The following is a 6,865-nucleotide window of genomic DNA, read 5'->3' as shown; positions in this document are numbered from 1 at the left end:
AGGGTAAAGCCTGCAAATTTCATCCAATTTCATCCAAAAACCTTTTTTAAAAGGTTTGCAGCACAACTGCCCTTAAACTTATTTCGCTGTAATTCAGCACACCTTATCCACTCTGGATGGGCTGGTATGCTTGCAAATTTCATCCACTTTTGTCAAAAGAGGAATAAAGTTACAGTTGTTTTTTGATTTCTCAGTAGTGAGGGAAGGAGGAGGAGGGAAGGAGGCAGACTTGGATGGACCTCAGAAATAATTGGATACCTTGGACCAAGGTAGGCTGATTTCTGAATTGCAGAATCAGAGTCCACACTGAATCCAGTGGTCAGTGCCCACCCCTCGTAAAAAGTTTAAATGTCCAGTTGAGACTAACTTAGTGAGATACGCGGAGAAATCCTATACATGATTATTCAGAAGTATGCCCTGTTGTGATTAATGGAATAGTGTGCAAAAGTGTAGGTCTCATGGCAGGGTCCTTGAGAAAGCGACAGCAGAACAGCCACCCAATTGCTGTGGACTAGAGCTCCCATCACTCCTGAACATTGGCCATGCTGGCTGGGGTTGATGGGAGTTGTAGTCCAAAACATAATGAGGGTACCACAGTCGCTAACCCTAATCTAGATCTCTTTCAATCCAGCTTCAGGCCTTGTTAGGGGACCAAGCACCTTTGTCAGGGGGAAGTTAGGGGGAATACAGGCTTGCTGATTATCTTGACTCCTGCCCAAAACAGAACAAGAGAGGTCCTTACTTGCAAGTTGTTGTTGCTGTTTAGTCGTTTAGTCGTTTCCGACTCTTTGTGACCTGTCAGGGAACTGACATCGGAGCCAGAAGTGGAGGCAGGGCTCCCAAGCGATGCCGGAGAAGGGCCAAGCAGGAAGAGAGGGAACTCATCGGCTGGGGAAGGAAATCAGCGTAACACCAGGGATAAAGGGGGCGGTTGGGGGAATCGGAGAGGGGTCTCCAGGACTCTTCGCTGGAGACCAGCGGGGAGAGCACAGGTCCTCCTCTGCCCACACCCACCCTGCGCAGAAGACTTCCGCGCAGGGAAAGTAGGCGTAGACTTGGTGTCAAAGAGCTTCTGTGCTGGAAGAAGTTTAAGAAACGCCCACTGACGGATTCTGCTAGCAACTGAATAGCCACGAAGTGAAGGGCTGTCCAGTCAGGAAAGGCTTAACCAGGCTACCCCCATACATCCATTACATGACCCAATGGACCAGAGCACGCCAGGCACTTCTGTCTTCCACTGCCTCCCGCAGTTTAGTCAAACTCATGCTGGTAGCTTCGAGAACCCTATCCAACCATCTCGTCCTCTGTCGTCTCCTTCTCCTTGTGCCCTCTATCTTTCCCAATATCAGGGTCTTTTCCAGGGAGTCTTCTCTTCTCATGAGGTGGCCAAAGTATTGGAGCCTCAGCTTCACGATCTGTCCATCCAGTGAACACTCAGGGCTGATTTCCTTCAGAATGGATAGGTTTGATCTTCTTGCAGTCCATGGGACTCTCAAGAGTCTCCTCCAGCACCATAATTCAAAAGCATCAATTCTTCGGCAATCAGCCTTCTTTATGGTCCAGCTCTCACTTCCATACATCACTAATGGGGAAACCATTGCTTTAACTAACCTTTGTTGGCAAGGTGATGTCTCTGATGTCTTGCAAGTAAAGGTATGCAAAGTACAGTATGCAAATTTTTGCTGTTGGTTGTGTGTCATATCACTTCATGATTTGCAAAACTGCTACGTGACCATTTTTGGTGAAGGGCGGTATAGAATTCCTGAAACAAAGAAATAAATGAACTTTTCTACATGCGTAAACACGTATAGGAATGTACTGTAAATAATAGCTTACATATAGGAAGAGAATGCTCACTGAGACACTGGCAGGCTGTGCTCAGTTTGGTGGTTCATAAGTTGTGTCGACCTGCCCTTAACACTTGCCTGCAGAAAGTGCACAATGCTGTACATTCAATATTGATGCCCGCTGCAGTCTGCACATATACGTCTGTGTACTGTGCTTTCCTGCTGAGCTGTAATTAATTTGGGATGCCTGCCCTGACATAAGGTGACACATTTGGCTTCACTGTACTGATTTAGTAAGCCGTCTAATTTGCTCATGGAACTGACATCGCTGCCTTCTGCTTTCAGGAGCATTATCCGTCTTAAACAGGACATGAACAACAACAACAAGGCAAAACCAAACTAAGAAAATGATTCTGCCTTGAAAGACAATGCCACATAAATGTGTCTCTCGGCATGTGTAGTTTGGTGACAGCAACAAAGAAATGTAAAACAAGATCCCTGAAACTGGTACCAGCTTGTAAAATCTTGTTAAATCATGCTTTTAAACATACATACACACACACACCGATGCCCATATTACAAACTGCAGTTTCGTTTTTCTTTTTTACTGCTTCCTTTTCTATAGCCTCAGTAGGCCTATGCTTTTCTTTTTCTTTCTTTCTTTCCTTTTTTAAAAATTCGTCCTTTCCCCTGCTTTTTCAAAATGCACTCATTGAACTCTTGGCAATTAGTGTAATTGAAATTTATTGACAATGTGGCAGTCTTCTAAAGCTTCATTGTTCTGAGTGCTTAGCGCACAGGACCATTGAAGAGTGCCATGGCAGTGTCAGACGGCGCATAGCTTGCTCAATTATATCAATGGACCAGTGACTGCCAAAGGTTCCTTTGGGGGTATGAATGTTACTTAGTGATAAGAGCCTCTAGAAAAAGAATCCCTGGGCCCCATCTCTAGTGGGAGATGGAAATGAAATATGTATTTCTCTGCTGTGGAAAATTAATGTAATTGGCTCCCTTAAAAAGCTTTGACAAGTTGACCTGTTTGAAATCTGAGGAGGGCTTATGCTGCAATATCACATTATCTCCAACATAAACCCCCTACTCTGATGGGGAAAAGGGGAAAGATAAATGGCATTTGGATAGTAATATTAAACTTTAGTGCCATGGACCATATTAGTACATGCTTCCACCTCCCGCCCGTGTCTCGCTTCTGAATAAATTCTGTTAGAAATTTTACCCTTTCACATTACTATCTCTCCTTTTTGTTTTCTTTATGAGGGGACAATGGGGAAAGAAAATGTTTGGGACTCAGATCTCTGCTCTTCGTTCTTCCTTTCTGTGCAGTGGTCGCCATGCAGTCATCTCCCAAAACAACTTTCTCCAGAGATATCCCATTAGCTTCAAGGGCACTGCCGTTCCGCAAGTGGTTTGATTCCCACCTGTGCACATAATAAGAAGTTAGTAAATGGTGGCCTTCGTACGTTCCTCACTGGAAACATGCCTGCCTTTATGAATTTTAAATTGGCTCTGAAGGGGTGTTTGTGTGTGAATCTGGGTTTCCCACAACCATTGTGCCACGCCAGGAGTGCAGCATGAGGGATGCACATAGTGTTTCAGGCTCTTTGCGGCTCTTTGACCTGTAGCTCCAAAAATGGCCACCTCATCTTCCATCACGGTTCCACAAAGAACTTTGCCCTGTGCTTCTAAAGCAGGGGTTGTCAAGGTTAATCTTGCCTGGGCCGGTTCACTCCAGTGGAGATCCCTCCATGGGTCAGATCGCGCGTGTGTGTGAGCACATGCACCCGCGATTTCCAGTATCTGCGTCTGCGCAGACACAATTTATGGTGCCACAGAAGCGAGTCCTTGTTTAGTGCAGCACGCGGGGACTCACCGAGCGGGTGTCTCGGTTCAGGGGTGGCTCGTGGACCGGTTAAATGACCCCCATGGGCTGGTTGTGGCCCATGGGCCTTAGGTTGCCTTCCCCTGTTCTAAAGGCTAGTTATTTATTTATTCTAGGGATTTATGCTCTTTAAACAATGGTGGCTTGGTGTTTTTTTTTTTTTTTTTAAATGCATTAAACACAATGTAAAAGAGTATCATAAAGGCCATCAGAAGAAACAAAACCTATTAAAGCACCATGAAAGCAATTAGCAGAGGGACATATGCCTGGGGAAAATAAAAAAAAATATTTGGCACCCACCAAAATGACATTAAGGTAGGCATTCTGTAATCAGGGTGAAACCAAAAAGTAGGCCCTCTCCCTTATTGATATATTTTGTGTTGGCATCTGGGGGTCGATAGGCCAGCTGGTTCGTCTCCCTCTCAGCCTTCGCGCTGCGGAGATTCATCGACCTCTGGCTCCACCGTAAATCAGCGACTCAAGCTTGCTGACTTGAGCACACTTTACTTAGCAGAGTAAACTGCACAACAGAAGAGGCTTGAGGCTGTAGGTACATACTAAAACTATGGATTTATTATACATAAATCAGAGCAAAGAAACATATTGTCTCTCCTTGCCGTCTTCTCAGAGAGAGACTAGAAACAAAAGCAATACACAGAGCGGAAGTTCCGGTCACGGGACCCAGCGGTCTGTGCTGGAATGTAAACAGACATGTGACATGTAACAATCCCACATATCTGCAACAAAAGGTAGAATGGAATCTCCCAACACTTTGAAGAGCAAAAAAGAGGATGCTATGATGACTCTCATTGCCAGAGACTGGGCAGAGGAGGAATGGTGGAGACTACCTCCCCAGCTTGACTCTTCCAGGGAAGAGGAAGACAATTTAGATTTACAGCAGGGGTTTGAGGGAGGTCACAGCTCAGGGGCAGATGAGGGGGGAAGTTGGGAAATAATGGGCGAGGAGGAGGAGGAAGCACCAGAGGGGCAACAGCTGATGGACACAGTGTCTTTAGAAAGCTTTCCAGAACCCCTCTCCCAGAACCCTGTGAGCCTTGAAAGTAGGAGAGCAAAGAGCTCAAAGACAGAGGGCACTTAGCAGCACCCATAGAAGTGACAAATGAGGAAGTGGGAGAGATGGGAGGTGGAGATTCATTTGGGACAACACCATTATCCAAGAGACTGGGTTCTATGGCCTCTCTCTGTAAATAGTGAATAAAAAGTGGACAGTAAGAAACCTTTCCTTGTCTTTGTACGTTCCTGGCTGGGAGTCGCTGGCAGCAGCCTGACACTCATTTTAAATACCCCTACTATATGTAGGCTATAGAAGCTGTGATATATTGCTGAGGAGGGAAGGATAAGGGAAGAGGAAATACAGTGGTACCTCGGGTTACATATGCTTCAGGTTACATACGCTTCAGGTTACAGACTCCGCTAACCCAGAAATAGTGCTTCAGGTTAAGAACTTTGCTTCTGGATGAAAACAGAAATCGTGCTCCGGTGGCGCGGCAGCAGCAGGAGGCCCCATTAGCTAAAGTGGTGCTTCAGGTTAAGAACAGTTTCAGGTTAAGTACAGACCTCCGGAACGAATTAAGTACTTAACCTGAGGTACCACTGTAGATAAATAGATAGTATGTATAGTATAGTTTTACATTATGGTGTTGATATTATATAGGTATGTATTGAACTAAACTATAGTGTATAATGGTGTATAGTATTGTAGTGTAGTGTAGTGTATGGTATTGTGGTTTTGTATTGTCTGTGTTTTTTGTTATATGCTACATGTAAAGTGAATAATGATAATAATAATAATAATAATAATAATAATAATAATAATAATAGGAAAGCAAGTCTTCAACCACCAGTTATGTCTATGTCTCATCAGAAAATATAGCCAGAGACACTTTAAAAAATCCACCTGGACAGAAATGTTATCCCTGAAAAAGAGGATGTGTCCTGGAAAAAGAAGCTACATGGAAACCCTACCTTGTAGCCACCCACTGTACTCAAAAAAGAGCCTCTGTTTGAAAATCTGAGTATATGCATAGGTCCATAACATGCGATATGACCATAACTGAATGTCAGCTAACAGCCTCCCAGCTGTATTTTGGTTTAGTGGGTGTTTCTGATCTTCAAAAGCATTCCCATGTATAACATAGTAGCTGAGACTGACGGATGCCAACCATTTGTGGAAGTTGCCAAGGTATGGATCTCTGTCCAGGAAGTTGCAGCTGATGGAACTGTTGGGATTTTTGACTACGTGCTATTTGATGCAGCTTCCCACAGAAGAAATTAAGGAGTTGGCTGAAGACCAAGAAGACTGATCAGAGGGAGTTATTCTGCCTAGAGATATGGGACCTAGGATACAACTCTGCTATTGGTCGAGGTCTCCACATATGCATGATGACACATGACCTTCCTGTGTGGTTAGTTGGTTGGTCAGTGTGTGGTTTGAGAGTTCATTGGAGTTTGTTCAGTGAGAGAGTTAAGATCCGTGTCTGTATCCTGTATATAGTAACTTGTGATTCTGCTGTAAATAATAAACCAAGTTACTAGTAGCAGCGTCTTGTTCCTGTTTCATCCTGCCTGCAACTGACTGCTTCTGGACAGTCTGCATATGCTCTGCTGTATTCAACAGGTTCTGGCTAACAGTGGCGTAGCGTGGGGGTGCAGGGGGGGCCGGCCGCACCGGGCGCAACATCTGGGGGTTAGGGTTAGGGGGCGCAAATCCACGGGTTAGGGGGCACAAATCCATGGGTTAGGGGGCGCAAATTATTTGCCTTGCCCCGGGTGCTGACAACCCACGCTACGCCACTGCTGGCTAAGATCCTTCAACAGGAACAGACTAAATGGGCCTCTAGTGACAACGATGGATCTGTGAGCACTTCCAGACTTGTGAGGGAGGCAAACTTCATCCTAGGCAGGCTGAACACTACTAAACAGAATTAGGTGTCATCTGCATTTTGTTGACACCTCGCCCCAAATGTTACATAGAATATTTCACAGATATCTCCTGAAGTTAGGAATACAGTGGTACCTCAGGTTAAGAACTTAATTTGTTCTGGAGGTCTGTACTTAACCTGAAACTGTTCTTAACCTGAGGTACCACTTTAGCTAATGGGGCCTCCTGCTGCTGCCACGCCGCTGGAGCACAATTTCTGTTCTCATCCTGAAGCAAAGT

At 45.0% G+C, this 6,865-nt stretch overlaps 1 long non-coding RNA gene across 1 annotated transcript; it reads left to right on the top strand.

Annotated features, from left to right (window-relative positions):
- The first annotated feature begins 215 nt into the window (after positions 1-215).
- On the top strand, positions 216-3,020 carry LOC309347997. Its single transcript, XR_014159119.1, has 2 exons — positions 216-269; positions 2,133-3,020. It is a non-coding gene; the product is annotated as an uncharacterized lncRNA (long non-coding RNA).
- The last annotated feature ends 3,845 nt before the right edge of the window (positions 3,021-6,865 follow it).

The sequence above is a fragment of the Podarcis erhardii genome, assembly GCF_964252035.2.
Source record: "Podarcis erhardii genome assembly, chromosome: 8".
NCBI lineage: Eukaryota > Metazoa > Chordata > Lepidosauria > Squamata > Lacertidae > Podarcis > Podarcis erhardii.
This window is presented reverse-complemented; position numbering and strand designations above follow the sequence as displayed.